A 16,884-nucleotide genomic window follows, 5' to 3' on the forward strand; every position below is an offset into this window, starting at 1 on the left:
TAAACAGTTCAAATGCCACATTGACAGCCCAGTGTGTTATCTTTTTGCTTGCTCACATAATTTTTCTTTCACATCTGTACATATTCTTGGGGCTTTTTACTTTATTTTATTTTTTTTCCTTAGAAAACACTGAGGTTAACACATTTACTTTTGTATATAGAGTATTATGTAAGAACGACAAAAAGGTAAATCGAAGAGTTCACACTGTAGGCAAGACTTTCCTTCTGGGCTTGAGAAAGATGTGGAAACTTCACCTGAAGAAATTTTTCTTTCTTTTTATCCAGACTTTTCTTCCTTTCTCTGAAAGGCTTTCTTCCTTCCTCTTGGCTTCCTTGTCAAGTTTCAGTCAGACAAAATGTTCCGCATAAGGCATGTCAAGGAATCATTTCTTTCTGTCTCTTTTCTTTAGCTTCCAAGGTTTGGGCCCCTGCTTGAACTCATGACTCGTGACTCTTTCAAAGACGTCTCTTCTCCGAGCACCAGGTCTAGCCTCCTCTTCACCATGCTGAAGAAGCCTGAGAGCATCTTCTCTTTCTGGACAACTTTGTAGACTGCATCTGTGGAATCTGTTGCTCTGGACTCGGCATTGGCAATATCCACTGCCCAGCCACCTGCTCTAGAGTGAAGAGCATGTTTGTTTCTTTCAGTAGGATAAAAATTATTTTTGTTCCTTAATTGCTGCCAGGTCCATGATGCTGCAGATTGTCCTTTTTCTTCTTCCCAATGTTTTTGGTCATGAAACACTTCCTCTGGTGCTTGTCCTGCTGATGCAGTACACAGCAACCTGCACTGGTGAAAGGATGTGACATCTGGTATGATTGTAGGCAAGAAATGGAGAGAAAGCCTGCAGTCCATGCTGGCAGGACCTGAGGGGTTATTAATGACCTGGACACCTTTAGGGTGTCTGAGACTCTTCTCCAAAGAGCCAAACTGGCCACAGCCATTTTTTCTTGGAACTCTCAGGGGCTTTGTAAACTAGGTCCTGATGTTAGACTTGAATTCACTATAACTTCCAGGGAAGTTATAGAACATTCAGTTTCCAAATCAGAATCATCTGCAAAGAAAAATAAAGAAGCATATCCTTTATCTAAAAGATTCCATAGTTAACAATGGAAATCAGTAAAAGAAAGAGTTGAGGAATGACAAATCAGCAATATATATGTATAGCTACAATATGAAATTATTATTGAAGGCAGAGTATGGTCAGAGGCAAAGGCAAAGCTGGAATAGCCTGACGAGAACCAAACTGATGTGGTGTTTTCATGTCCTGCTAAGGAATTTGAAACTTTTCCTGAGGGCAAAGAAGCCTAATGACAAAGTGCCTAGAGAGAGATTTAAAATCAAACTGTCAAGTGACTGGTGATCAGCTGTTACTAGCTGAGTCTGGGTCTCTGGTCCAGACATTTCCACCACACAGCTGTGAAGCTGCTGATGCCACTGCTTTTTGAGAACAGCATCAGTGAGCTGGCTGACCACTCCATAGGGATGGCACAAGTGAAGGAAGTGGACAGCCAGGTAAAGAGAGACACACAGACTTCAAGGAAGTAGACAGCCAGGAAAAAAGAGACACACAGACTTCTTGAGATATTGTAAAGCTATGGAACATGGGGGATTAATGAGGCATAAGTATACTCTACATGATGGACGTTTAAGTTTCAGACCTTTCATGAGATGTGTGTGAGCAAAAGATACTTAACGTTGTGTCTTTAAACAAAATAATGGGAAGGAAAGCCAGTGGGATTTACTGTTCAATTCAGAAATTAATAATTATTCTAAATTCAAGTTATAAATTTTGGTGACATACCTTGTTCGGGTCTTCCAATCATATTTTTTTCTAACTCCTGCTGCATCTGAAATCAGTGGAAGATTCTTTTAAGTTAAATAAGAGACATCATCATGGAAATGACATATCACCTACAAAATGTGACCTGCAACTAATAGTTTCAGAGACTTTACCTATCTTGAGGATTGCTTAAATAGAAAGATAATCACATAAATGAAATAAAATTCCAAATCTAGTTTAGATACTAGAGAACCTATGTGTGCAATGCTCTTTTAAAAATCATACAAAAATTACACGTGCTATTTATCATACATCATTTTCTAACAGTGAATGATTTGTCTTATCATTATAAAGGTTAAAGAATTCAAGTTTGCAATGAATGCATTACTTCATAATTCATAAGCTCTGCACTTTAGAAAAGTTTATTCAGTTTTTCTTTTTAATGGAATTTTTTTCTCAAACTTTGCTATCTCCACGTTTAGAAAATTTATTTATTTATTCATTTTTGTTTTAAAATCCAACTATGGTTTATTTAACTGCATTTTCAATATATTTCTTTTTTTAAAATTAAATCATAGCTGTGTACATTGATATGATAATGGGGCATCATACAGTAGCTTCATAGACCGTTTGACACATTCTCATCACACTGGTCAACACAGCCTTCCTGGCATTCTCCCAGTTATTGTGCCAAGACATATTTTAACATATCATATGCCCTTAACTTTTCAGCAGAGAATCTTAAACACATACATGAAGTATGTGGCACTGCCATAACATACTGGAAAGTTCTACTGGCAGAAGAGTAACCAAATATCATGTTCTCTACATTACAATCAACATTTCTTTATTTCTTTATTTATATGGACACAAAGATATCAGAAAATTTGCTTGAAAAAATATACATTAGTTTTTTGATGCATGAGTTTCTAGAATTAGAAATAAGGAAAAATACATAAATTCTTTAATTGTAACTCTGATTTCTCTTTAGAAATTAGCATTACTTTTCAGACATTTGAGTAATTATACTTAGTGGTTGACTTACTTATGAGATGTGTGAAATATTTCCATCTGTATTGCAATGTCCACATCTGGAGTGTTCTCAGTCAAACCCTTTCTATCATGGGCATTCTCTCTCACCAAATGCCCACAGCAGGGAGTGAAATAGTATATTTAACATAACACATATTTTGTGGAGATAATGATAATACTCTATCCAATGCCTTTGCAAATTTTAGGCATGAAGAGAAATTTATTTGGCTAACAGGTTTACCAGTATTTTGAGAGATTGTTTTCCATAATATTTCTGTGAGAATAACATTACAGATAGGCTTTAGAAAAAGAAGAATATGACAAAATTATTATGAGTTCAGTCTTGAAAAAGAAATAACTCAATACCAAATAAAAGAAGCATTTGTATATACTACCATCAATAAACACTGTGTAAAACATTCACTTTTATATAGCCTGGATTAAGGAACTACTAATGTAATGTTCATCTTAACTCTCTAGGTGGGGAATACTTTTTGTATAACAAAATTAAGCGGAGGCATTACTTTCTCCTCTTTTTGTTTATTTCAGATTAATATGAGGGTGCAAATGCTTAGGTTACATTATTTTCATCCTTTTCTAAGGTAAAGTTCAAGTTATCATTGAGTCCTTCACCCAGGGGATGTACATTGTAGATGTGAGGTAAAATCCCACCATCACCCTCCCTCCTCCACCTTTCCATCTCTATCCTCTCCACTGCCCCTCACTAGACTTTGCTTGTGTTTTTTTTTTTTTTCTTTTTTTAGTGTGGGAGTATAGTTATTAATATATTGGTGTCATATCTGTATTGAGTACATTGGATTCTCTTTTCCTATTCTTGAGATACTTTACTAAAAAGAATGTGTTTCAACTCCGTACAGGTAAACAGAAAATATATAAAGTCCCCATTTTTTCTTATGGCTGAATAGTACTCCATGGTATACACATACCACAGCTGGTTAATCTACTCCTGGTATGATGGGCCTTTGGGTTGCTTCCGTGTTTCGGCAATTGTGAAGTGAGCTGGGATAAACATTCTGGTGCAAATGTCCTTGTGGTGAAATGATTTTTGTTTTTCTGGATAGATATCTAGTAATGGGACTGTGGGATCAAATGGAAGGTCAACTTTGAGCTCTTTGAGGAATCTCCATACTTCTTTCCACAGAGTTTGTGTTAGTTTTGAGTCCCACCAGCAGTGCAAAAGTGTTCCCTTCTTTCCCCATCCACGTCAGCATCTGTAGATTAAGGACTTTGTATTTTGGGCTAATCTCACTGGAGTTAGGTGATGGCTCAGAGTGGTTTTGATTTGCATTTCTCTAATTATTGTGTTAGAGATGAGCATTTTTTCATGTGTGCTGGCCATTTTTCTGTCTTCTTCAGAGAAGATTCTGTTCAAGTCTCTTGCTCACTTAAAAATGGGTTTGCTCCTTTCTTGTTGATTAGTTTGAGTTCTCTGTAGATTCTAGTTATCATCCCTTTGTCCAATTCATACCACGTAAATATCTTTTCAAATTCTGAGAGCTTTTAGTTATGGTTGTGGTACCCTTAGCTGTGCAGAAGCTTTTTAGCTTGTGTGTATCCCACTTACTTACTTTTGGTGTTGCTGCAGTGGCCAATGGGGTCTTCTTCATAAAGTCTCTTCCCAGGACAGTTTCATCAAGCATTTTCCCCACATTCTCTTTTAGAACTTTTATTGTTGTGTGTCTTAAATTTAAATGTTTTATCCAGCAAGAATCAATTTTTGTCAATGAAGTGAGGTGCAGTTCCATTAATGAAAATCAGTGCAAAAATATTCAATTAGATGCTAGCAAACAGAATACAGTGAGACATTAAAAAAATTATGCATCATCACCATGTGGGTTTTTTTCCAGGGATGCAAGATTAGTTCAACATATGTAAATGTATAACTATTATCCACCACATAAATCTAATCAAAAACAAAGGCCATATGATTCTCTGAATTGATGAAGAAAAGATGTTTGGCAAAATCCAGCATCCCTTTCTGACAAGAACACTTCAGAAAACAGGCATAGAGAGGGCATTTGTAACACTGATAGAGGATATTTACAACAAACACACAGCCAATATCACATTGAATGGAGTGATACTGAAGCATCCACTCAGAACTAGAACCAGACAAGGATGCCCACTGTCACCACTGCTATTCAACATAGTGTTAGAAGTTCTAGCCAGTGCAATAGGCAAGAGAAAGAGATCAGGGGTATTCAAACGGGACAAACTCTTGCTCTTGCGGATGTCATGAACTTATACCTGGAAAACCCCAGGCTTTCAACTAGAAAAGTCTTGGAATTGATCAAGAAATAGAGTGATGTCTTGGGATACAAAATCAATCTCCACTAATCCGTAGCCTTCATGTATGCCAACAGTCAAGGTGAGAATAAAATGAAAGACACAATGCCTTTTGTGGTAGCTCCAAAGAAAATAAAATACCTTAGGATATATCAAACAAAGGATGTGAAGGATCTCTCTAAAGAGAACTAGAAACCCCGAGAAAGGAAATAGCAGAAGATGTTAACAAATGAGGTAACATACCATGCTCATGGCTGGGAAGAATCAACATTGTTAAATGTCTATATTACTCAAAACGATCTATAGATTTAATGCAATTACCATCAAAGCACCAATGTCATTCTTTGAAGAACTTGAAAAAATAGTCCCTTGTTTCATACGGAACTAGGAAAATCCAAATAGCCAATACAATTTGGAAAAATAGTAGCAAATCTGGAGGCATCGTGTTCCTGGACTTCAGGTTATACCACAAGTCTATAGTGATCCAACACCATGGTACTGGCACAAAAATAGAGATAGAGATCTCTGAAATACAATAGAGAACCTAGAGACAAACCCAGCCACATGTCCAGTCTGATCTTTGATAAACAAACAAAAGCATGCACCGGGGAAAAGAATTCCTGTTTAATGAATGGTGCTGTGGGAACTGGTTTTCCTAACTCCTAAAGTGCATATGGAGTAGTTGCCTTTATCCCAACCAAGGATGGTCCCCTACATAAACTCTCTCTGTAGGCTTTCACTGACCCCTGATGACTTGACCTCATGAATGACTGCTGAGAGAAACTGCCTCAGGATGACACACCAGGCTAGAGAGGAAAGCTCAGAGGGGAGGCGTAAACCCAGGCCCCAGGGAAGGAGCTTCTCTGGGAGGGGTGCCCAGAAGCAACGTCTTGAGTGTTGACAGCAATCAAGGATGTTTAGTCCTAGCTTCTAGGACGCTGGGTAGTTTTAGCCATATTTACAGGTTATACCTGGCAAAAATTAAACACATTTCAAAAGCCCCTTTCATTTTATTCTTACTTTCCCATTAACTCACACATTTTCCTATTTTTCTAAGCCAAAATTGAGAATTGTTGTCCCTAGATAAATGACTTAATACTGTATCTAGCACAGATTATGCAAGGAAGAAGGAGAGAAGAATGTCCTGGTGAGATGATCCATGGTCCTTTTCAGTTAGACGGGGGCTATCCCTGGCTTCCGACGTGTGGGGAGCAATCACATAGGAGGGACTGAATACTGCAGAGGAAATACAAAAATGACTGAGCCACCGATCTTCATTGCATGTGTCATAACAAAGCAGAAGGTATGTTAATCTCCTGATGGAGTAAAAGATGTAAACTACTTTTCATAAAAACACTTGTCCTTTCCCCCTGGCCTTTCTGTTTATTTCCAGGTAGGGATTATGTCTCAGGGGTGGAGGCAGCCCGAGCCCCACAGTAATGGAGAGAGCATATCTGCAGGGCCATTCATCCTGTTTCATTGTAGAACAATACAAGAAGCCGAGAAAATTATACACAGGAGAATGTGGTTCAAGTAACACAATTAAAGAAGTTTTTCCATTTAACCACTGCAATCCAATATCAAAGTATAAATACGTTAATGTCTGAAGGAAATTGTACTTGTCATCATGAAAATACCAAGTACATAGAGTTTGTCACAGAGAAAAGAACCAGGCAACAGTTATCTCGGAGCTGAAAGATGAAGTGCAGAGCCACATATATATCTGAAGTGGGACAAAAATGAATGAAAGAAAAAAAGACTTGTAAAAAGTTGAGAACCTGCCTGAACCTCTCAAAGGGTAAAATGACTACTGACCATTTGGCTAATAGATAAAACAAAGCACAGACAGAAAGAATCACATTGAGCATTTAACTGGTGAACAGGTTCATTAGGCTCTCTTAGCCTTCTGAGTAATTAGCATAACTATTAACTGAGCTTCCAGAGTTAGTTTTCAAAGGAGAGGCACTGCCATGGTGATGCAAATAGGCATATTTTTAGTGGGGAAGACATGAAACGCAGCATTGTCTTGAGACAAAATGTCCTAGTAGATGAAAAGTTGGTCTTCAGGCTGTGGCTTTAGATTTGATGCACCAGGAGACCACATAAACATAGCCAGTTGCTGAAAATTGAATTAACATTTGAGAAATAGAAAAATTACTGAAATTATTCAAAATTTTTGAATGTGTCAGTAATGCACCCCAAACAGAACATTATTGAATATATAAATTAGTCTTCCTATTTAAGACATTTAGAAAAGTGATTTTTGTGTGCCATGCATAGTATTAAGCACACAAGTACTAAATGATTCTTAAAAACACAAAAAAATTTATACCACATAAGTTTTATCTTTTATAAAATTGAAATAAACTGCTGGGCATATGGGCTCGTGCCTGTGATCCCAGTACTCTGGGAGGTGGAGGTGGGTAGACTGTCTGAGCTCAGCATTCAAGACCTGCCTGAGCAAGAGTGAGACCCTGTCTTAAAAAAAAAAAAAAATTGAATAAAGTTTTATGACTTCAGTTATCAAAAAAGAATTACGTATGCAAAAATATCTAGTGATTTATCTGTTCACGTTAATTTGAATTTTCATATTTTATAATATGGAAATGGAACCAATGAAACTAAGAAATTATTTTTGATTTTTGAAATGGTCTTTGTAAACCCTGTTTTCAAACTCTTTATATCTTTCGAAAGGGTACATTACTTGACTTTTCTGATAATAAGTAGTGAGAATATTTTATATTTGCATCAGGCTCAATAATTTACAGAAGTTTTCACCATACATTATCTTTTTGTCCCCACTTGTCCAATTTTATGACTGTGAAGCACTTCAACCCTGATTTTCCTGTTTTCTCAGAGAAAAGAAGCCAAACTGAGCTAAGAAGATGATGGAAAAAATGTGCTCCTTGTCTACAATATTTTACTATGGCTGAGAAGTGCTCCATGTTTACTGTATTTTACTATGGCTGAGTAGTGCTCCACGTTTACCATATTTTATTATGGCTGAGCAGTGTTCCACATCTACCATATTATATTATGGCCGAGGAGTGCCCCACATCTACCATATTTTATTATGGCTGAGCAGTGCTCCACATCTACCATATTTTATTATGGCTGAGGAGTGCCCCACATCTACCATATTTTATTATGGCTGAGGAGTACCCCATGTCTACCATATTTCATTATGGCTGAGCAGTGCTCCAAATCAACCATATTTTATTATGTCTGAGTAGTACTCCATGTGTACCATATTACGGCTGAGCAGTGCCCCATGTCCACCGTATTTTATTATGGCTGAGGAGTGCTCCAGATCTACCATATTTTATTATGGCTAAATAGGGCCCCTTGTCCACCATATTTTACTATGGATCAGTAGTGCTCCACATCTACCATATTTTGTTATGGCTGAGGTGTGTTCCACGTCTACCATATTTTATTATGGCTGAGGAGTGCTCCGCATCTACCATATTTTGTTATGACTGAGCAGTGCCCCACGTCTACCATATTTTATTACGGCTAAATAGTGTCATGTCCACCATATTTTATTAACCCACTTGTGCATTGATAAGCACTTATATTGATTCCATGTCTTAGCAGTTGTGAAAAGTTCTGCAATAAACATTCATGTGCAAGTGTCTTTTTGATAAAACAGCTTTTTTTTTCCTTTGGACAAATGTCCAGTAGTGGGATTCCTGGGTCAACCCTTAAGGTATCTGCATGTACTTTCCATGGAGTCTGTGCTAGTTTGCATCATACCCAAGGTGGGTTAGTGTTCCTATCTCTCTGCATCCCTGCCAGCATTTGTTGTTTTGGGACTTCTGGACAAAGAACATTCTCACTGGAGTTGGATGATATCTCATTGTAGTTTTGATATTTTAATAGCAATGATTTATATAATGAAAATTAGTTGTTAGATATTAATTTGGTCCAACAAATGTTTTAAAGTCTCCTTTTTTTTTTGTCCCCCCCTAAGGGACAGGGCCTCCCTGTTTCCCCCAGGCTAGTGTGCAGTGGTGCAGAGACTCCACATAGGTGTTATCACAGAACACTACAGCCTTGAATTTCTTGGTTCAAGTGATCCTCTGGCTACATGCTCCAAAATAGCTGGGACTTGAGGCCTGGGTCACTGTCCCCACATTTTGTGTTTTTATACCTTCTGGAAAAATGGTCCAATATTAGATAACTTAAACAGGTTCAGGCATAGTTGAACTATTTTTTCCGCTCACTAACTCTACAATTGATAAAGCTTGTCATTATTAGATACATTTTGAGATCCCCAGAAATAAATTGTTACTATGAGTGAAATCACATGGTTGGAATGGAAGTTTCCTCTGATGCCCCCAGAAGAGATGGGGACCATGTGTGGCATGAAATTCTGGGCAGAAAGACTCTAATTCATTCTGTTTGGCTACCATTGCTATTTAAACACTCTTGATATCATTGACATCTTAGTTGTCAGTCATGCAAGTGATGGCAAAATAGATAAAAGTGAACTAATTTTAAAAGTTCAAATGTTAGCTTGATTTGACTGTTTAAAAACTATAGTACACTTGCTCAGAAATAGACACATTTTACAAAAATTGAGGTAAAAAAGCTGTAAGTCCAAGAGCAATTAAAGATTTACTCTTATGTAAGAAAATGATGAAGCATTTAACTTTGAAACAGAAACTAATATTTGTTAGTATTATAGGCTTATTTAATTCATAAAAACTATTTATCGTAGATTTCTTTAAATGAAAAACATCCACACATGTTTAGTGTTTGGTCACTAATCTTTTTCTTGTGATTATAGGTAGAAAACTTGAGATGGTGCAGGAAACCTTTAAAAATATTATGGGCAACAGCCAAATTATAATCAATTAGAAAGCAAGCCAGAGCATGTCAAAATTTACATATTAGCTATATATTCAATGTCTGGAATCTAACTGAAACGTAGCTTTTAAAGAAATCTAAAATGTTTCAGATTAGTGACATTTTTAAATAAAGTTAACAAATGGGTATCTCTTGAAAATGAGACATCCAGGGACTTGAAAAAACCATAATGTTTTCCTTTTTTCTCCCGGATAATTATGACCTTTAATTAACTGGTAGAAGTCAAATAAACAACTCAGTATCTCACAAAATGAAAAAGAATTAAATGAGAAATATGAAACCCAAAGGAAAAAGGATAATATAACTAACCTGAGCCAAGTACTTCGCCAGTCTACTTGAAGAAGTCTCAGGATTTGAGGGAGAGATTGCACATTTCTGCACTGTAGTGAGCTCTCTGTGGATAACTGAAGCACGATTAGGATTTTCAATAGGAGGTGCTTCCAGGATTGGCCTTGTGGTAAGAATTGTGTGCAAAGATCTGTCCATCTGTTTTATCCCAAACAACTGTATCTTGACGTCTGCTAGATTCTCACGAAGTCTGTGAAGATTATGAAAGGCAAAAGGTTAGTATTTCATTTTTTCCTAAATGATTCCCAAATGACTTGCTTTTTAAAATTATTTACAGGAAATAAAATTCTCCTGTAAATAGTGTTTTAACACTAAAAATGTGTCACTCTATGCAATTGCAGTTTAAAAATCATTATATAGAAGTGTATGTATATATATATATCTCATTATAAAAAATCATTATATAGAAGTATATGTGTGTATATATATATACAAATGTATATATATTTCAAAATTTATTTCTAACAAAGTGAAATTCGAGTAAAGTGGACAGTAGAGCAAAATGGCGATAACTGATCTATTAATTGACAGGGAATACCTGCTGCCTTATGGAATAGATCTCCCTATAGGATTCTTAAAGTTGCCTTTAAAATATTTGTATTTAGGCCAGCACCTGTGGCTCAAGGAGTAGGCAGCTAGCCGCATATACCAAGGGTAGTGGGGTCAAGCCCAGCCCTGGCCAAAAACTACAAAAATAAATAAATAATAATAATTGTACTTAATGGGTAAAATGTGAGATGATTATGTTAATTTTCTTGATGATAATTGCCATTTCCCTATTTATACATAGTAAATATGGCAAAACATCATGTGCTCCTTAAATATATACAAGACAGAATTAAAACTTTAAAAAAGCTAGAAATACTGTTATTTAGTAGTCTATTTCAGAGATTTAGAAAACCACCCTTTAATACATTTTCGAGCATTTGTTTTCACCATTCTTGTACTTTTCACCCATTCCCTGGGAAAAATTAAGCATTTGGTGCTGAGGGATAACTTGTAGGGGAGAATGACATGGCTGAGTCAGTGATGAAGAAGAAAGAAAGCAGCTCCGAAGAAAATCAGCTGCTGACTTTGTTACCAAGGCACCAGCGGCGAGGCCTGTCCTTTCTGTGCTACACACACCTGACCCTCAGGCTGAACAAGGCAGTATTTTGAAACTACTTTGTGAGTTTACCTCTCTTCCTCCCTATGTTAATCATTCCTTATTTCCCAAGTATGCCTTTATGCAGAGTGACGAAACTCTCGGCACAGTTTTCATCAAGGAAAGTTAATTTCCTGAGTACCAGAATGTGCCAGGCGACCAGTAGCACTAGACTCTTTTGGTTAAAGCTGTAATCTTCCCCCAAATACTTAAATTCATGAATATTTCCACTTAGGGGACTGCTGACAAACAATTTTATAACAATATCATTGTCTAAATTATAAAGCTTCAAAAATACTTAGCTGAAATAATAATAGATAAGGTTAACTAAGGGAGAATAGTAAGGGGGGGGGAGCCATATAAACCAAAAAGGGAGAGAGATGTAACCTGTCCTGGACTAGCCCCTTACAGGTAAGTCTATTCGCTAACATCATTTCTCAAAATTATATTATCTACTTACTTTCCACAGCCAGTGGACCTCATGAACATGTCTCACTAATGATGTTGTGTTTGAGATGAATGAATGAGCTTAAGTTATTTTCTGTGATTCTGGGTTTTGACTTACTGGCGTAGTTTAGTTGACAAACATTTTAGGGTTTGTAAATCTTTCATGTGAACTTGTGTGTATTCTTCCAGTTTTTCAGACGCTAGTATGCTGGAGAGTTCAGACTCCGCATCTGCAATGCTGAGCTCCATCTCAGTTACACTGAGCTCCATCTCACTTCCCTTTGAAGCTATTTGATTTTTTCTTGGCTGCTCTAAGTTTTTCAGATCTGATATTTGTGTCTAAAGCAAATTAAAAGGATACATTTTTTACGATAATTATAACCTTGATAGTTAAGGTATTGTTTGTTTCCTTTACTTTTGAGACAGTGATTCAGAGAGCAAGTTTAAATATGTGAAAAATGAAGTTATTTAAAATATTTTTCATCATTATAAATTAAATTATTAATTTAATTCTGGATTAAATCTAAAATATAAAGTTGAGGTTTTTGTTAGTACACATAGAATCATAATGCAAATAATACTAGAATTAATTACTTTGTAAAAAAACCGGAACAATGTAACTTACAAACATTCAAGCGTGTAGTCTAATTGCTAAATCACACTTTTTCTTTTCCTAATAGTGTTGCTGTATTCCATCCTGCCTTAATAATCTGAAAGACCAGTTTATTAATAGTTATAATGATGATGGAAACTGCAATATTTAAAGGGAGAACCTTCCTTCTCTGAATTTACGATACAAAAGAAAGATTGTCTTCTCTATAATAAAAATACAGCTTTTGCCCAACTCCTGTGGCTTTTCTATGACCCTAATTCTCCCCTTCCATTGGACTCTAATAATTTTTTTTGTTTGTTTTAAATAAACATATTTAAGTACATTTTGTTTTAAGTGGGGTGTACTGGACGCCATATTCCCCCATCTGTTTTCTGCCCTTTCGTGACCTGGAGGGTGGGGATTTTAGGGAAATTGTAAGGGATGGTGTTTTATATCAGAAAATGTAGAGGAGTGGATACCATGCTTACAAGGACAGTTAACTGATTCTTACCACATTCAAAGGAAACGCTGAGAACATGTCTCCTGGCAAGCCTAGAGAAGTTTTGTCACTTAGGGGCAATCCCTCAAGTTACTCAGTGTTCTGGAATGAGATAAGATAGGTCACTCCTTAGTAAGCATGTGTCGAACAGTGATGCTTGGTACTTCTTCATGGGAGTTGTGGGGAAAGAACCTGTGAGGAAAGAGCACGTGGCAATCCTTATGCATGCAGCTCTCCTATGTAATGACCTTAACTCTCCACGCCTGTTGCGTATGTCATTACCTTAGCTCTCCATGCCTGTTGTGCATGTGATCACTTTAATTCACCACACCTGTTGTGTATGTCATTACTTTAACTCTCCACACCTGTCGTGTATGTCATTCCTTTAACTCTCCACGCCTGTTGTGTATGTCATTCCTTTAACTCTCCACGCCTGTTGTGTATGTCATTCCTTTAACTCTCCACGCCTGTTGTGTTTGTCATTACCTCAGCTCTCCACACCTGTTGTGTTTGTCATTACCTCAGCTCTCCACACCTGTTGTGTATGTCATTACCTTAACTCTCCATGCCTGTTGTGTATGTCATCACCTTCTGCAAGCTTGTACTTCTAATCAGTGTCAAGCCTGTTTCCTTCATTGTGGTGACAGAGACCAGGGACTTAGGGATCTCAAAAAGAAAATGTGGATTTCAGTAGAGAATGTTTTGTTCCTTCTGTGGCTGGTCCTGGGGATTTCCTTTCCCTTCTCTGGTCTCAGCTTCTTCATCTGGAGATAGGGTCTATTGACTTTGTCTGCCACCCAGTGGGTGTGGGATTCACAGTGCAAAAATTATGGTCATGATGGCAGTATGAGCTAATGAAGTGAGAGATTTGGTCATTAAGTCCTTGTTTCCTGAGGGTTCCAGAGTCACCTTGACTGGAGGGCAGAGAGACGCAGCCTGATCTGTGTGCTCTGTGCTGGCCAGAAGTTGGCCAGTGAGTGCTAAGTCTCCTGACCTCTGGGGCCTCTCTGTTTGGCACACATCTCAGGTCATGGTGACCTGGAGCTGGGCTTGCACAAAACTCTGATGGTTGAGCTCTGACTGTTATATTGTCCAAGGGACTGTGAACTAGGCGAGGGTGAGGATGAAGATCCTGGAGGTGTGGGTCTGTGGTCCTGTGATATTTCCCAACTTTGGTGGGCTTGTTGGGGTGAAACCGCATCATAAATCGAGGACACATATGAGATGCACTGTGCACCTGTGGTATCTCCCACCTTCGGTGGGTTTCCTGGGGTGAAACCCCATCACAAGGCAAGGAGCATCTGTACTATAGTTTGAGCATCTCTGTCTGAAAATCTGAATTCCAAAATGTTTCACATTCTGAAATGTCTTGGGTGTGGATGTGACACCATAAGTGAAAAATTCCATGCCTGCTCTCATGTTGCAAGTTGAAGTGAAACACTCAGAACATTGTTTCATGTTTCATGCACAAAATTTACTTACGAACCTTGTATAAACTGTCTTTAGGCTGTGTGCATAGGTAGATATGAATGTTTAGACTTGAATTCCCACCAAAGATTTCTCATTGTGTGTATACAACTAAAAAACACTTCCGGTCCCAAGCATTTTGCACCGGAGATAGTCAACCTGGGCTGCTGAAGAAACAGAATCCCGCTATGATATGACAGAAATTGAGAGGTTAACTTACCGATCCTGCGCTGGATGGGAGACGTGGAAGCTGCTCAGGTTGGTCTGCTTGCTTCTGGCTTCTAGCTTTTAACTGGGAATTTTCTACGTCAGGCCTAAAATGAACATTTCAAAATACCATTCTCACATAAAAATTTTAAAGATACCATGTAATGTTTGGATAGAGATCTGAAAGCATAATTACATGAATTCTTAAAAATTTGAAAAGCAGGAGATTTGAAAACTGTACTTTTTTCTAGCTGTGTTTCATGATAATTTGAAAAAATTAGAAATAATACACAAAAGTATGCTTTTTTTTTTTGAGATAGAATCTCAACCTGTCATAGATCACAGCAACCTACGAATCTTGGGCTCAAGCGATCCTCTTGCCTCAGTGTTTCTATTTTCAGTGAGATGGGGTCTTGCTTTTGCTCAGGCTGGTCTTGAACTTGCAAGCTCAAGCAATACACCTGCCTTTCAGAGTGCTAGGACTACAGGCATGAGCCACTATACCCGGCCAAAAGTATGCATTTCAAAGTAACTTAATGCTGAAATTTTTTCTTGGCTTCACACAGAAGCATTTATTATCATAACTGATGCAATCTCATACTACATGACTTATTTGCTTTATAAGTACTCAAGTTATTTTGATTTAAATTGTACATTTGCATGTGGTCTTCCATACTCCCAGCCAGTCTTGTAGCCTCTGTCAACTGATGCAGCAGTGATGTTTGCAGCTAAAAGAAAGAATCAAAAGCATTTACATTTGGAAATAACACAAAAGTCCATGAATAGAAAAATGAATAAACAAAACGTGGCACATATAACATATTATTTGTAGAGGATCACATATATTTTAATTAAAGTTTTACTACCAAAACCATTAATTTCATGAACTCAGTCAAATATTAGCAAATGAAAGAACATACCATGCTCATGGCTAAGAAGAATCAAAAAAACAAAGAAACAAAAAAATTGTTAAAATGTCTATACTTCCCAAAGCAATTTATAGATTCAATGCAAGCCCTATTAAAATATCAACATCATACTTTAAAGATTTGGGAAAAAAAATTCTTCATTTTGTATGGAACCAGAAAAAAACCCATATCGCTAAGGTAATTCTTAGTAATAAAAACAAAGCTGGAGGCATTAGCCTACCAGACTTTAGGCTGTACTACTGGACCATAGTGATCAAAACAGCATGGTATGGGCACAGACATCTGGAATTGAATAGAAAACCATGAGATGAAACAAAATCTTGCAGCCACCTAATCTTTCATAAGGCAAACAAGAACATTCATTGGGGGAAAGAATCCCTATTCAATAAATGGTGCTGGGAGAACTGGATACCCACATATAAAAGATTGAAACTAGACCCGCACCTTTCTTCAATCACTAAAATGGATTCGAGATGGATAACGGATCTAAATCTAAGGCATGAATCAATAAAAATTCTCAAAGAAAGCATAGCAAAAACACTGGAAGCTAGCGGCCTGGGGAAAGACTTTATCAAGAAGACTCCAGTGGCATTGTAATAGCAAAAATAATGAACAAATGGGACTTAATTAAACTGAAAAGCTTCTATACAGCTAAGGAGATAGAAACCAAAGCAAATAGACAACATCAGAATGGGAAAAGATATTTGCATATTATGAATTGGACAAAAGCTTGATAACTAGAATCTACAGAGAACTCAAATTAAGCAACAATAAAAAATCCAACAATCCCCTATATCAATGGGTAAGTGAGATAAATAGAACCTTCTCTAAAGAAGACAGAGGAATAGCTAACAAACATGTGAAAAAATGCTCATCAACCCTACTTATCAGAGAAATGCAAATCAAAACCGCCCTGAGATATGCCCAGTGAGATTGGCCCACATCACAAAGACTCAGACCTCACCTACTGTGTATATTGCAAGAGTACATGTCAAATGTATTAACAGTAGAGTATAACAGTCTAAACCAACAAGCGAATAAGTGAGGTGAATGATATGTTGACCAGTTTGATGTGAACATTCTAGATTGTATATAGTCAGCACATTATACCCCATAAATGCAGTAATGTACACAGTTATGATCTAATTAAAAAAAAAAAAAAGCTGCAGATGCCGGCGTGTAAGTAGAGAGAAGGGAACACGTTTACACTGCCAGTGGGACTGCAAACTAATGCAACCCTTTTCGAAGGAAGTGTGG

The 16,884-nt window shown here is 37.2% G+C and overlaps 1 long non-coding RNA gene across 2 annotated transcripts; it reads right to left on the reverse strand.

Moving 5' to 3' along the window:
- Positions 1-1,804: 1,804 nt before the first annotated feature.
- LOC128588009 (uncharacterized) lies at positions 1,805-14,791 on the reverse strand. Of its 2 annotated transcripts, none has more exons than XR_008380670.1 (3): positions 14,712-14,791; positions 10,304-10,532; positions 1,805-1,850 (listed from the first exon to the last, which is right to left on the reverse strand). It is a non-coding gene; the product is annotated as an uncharacterized LOC128588009 (long non-coding RNA). The 2 variants fall into 2 exon arrangements; XR_008380671.1 differs by lacking the exon at positions 14,712-14,791 and adding an exon at positions 13,037-13,098.
- Between the last annotated feature and the right edge of the window lie 2,093 nt (positions 14,792-16,884).

Source organism: Nycticebus coucang, chromosome 6 (assembly GCF_027406575.1).
Source record: "Nycticebus coucang isolate mNycCou1 chromosome 6, mNycCou1.pri, whole genome shotgun sequence".
NCBI classification, from domain to species: Eukaryota; Metazoa; Chordata; class Mammalia; order Primates; family Lorisidae; genus Nycticebus; species Nycticebus coucang.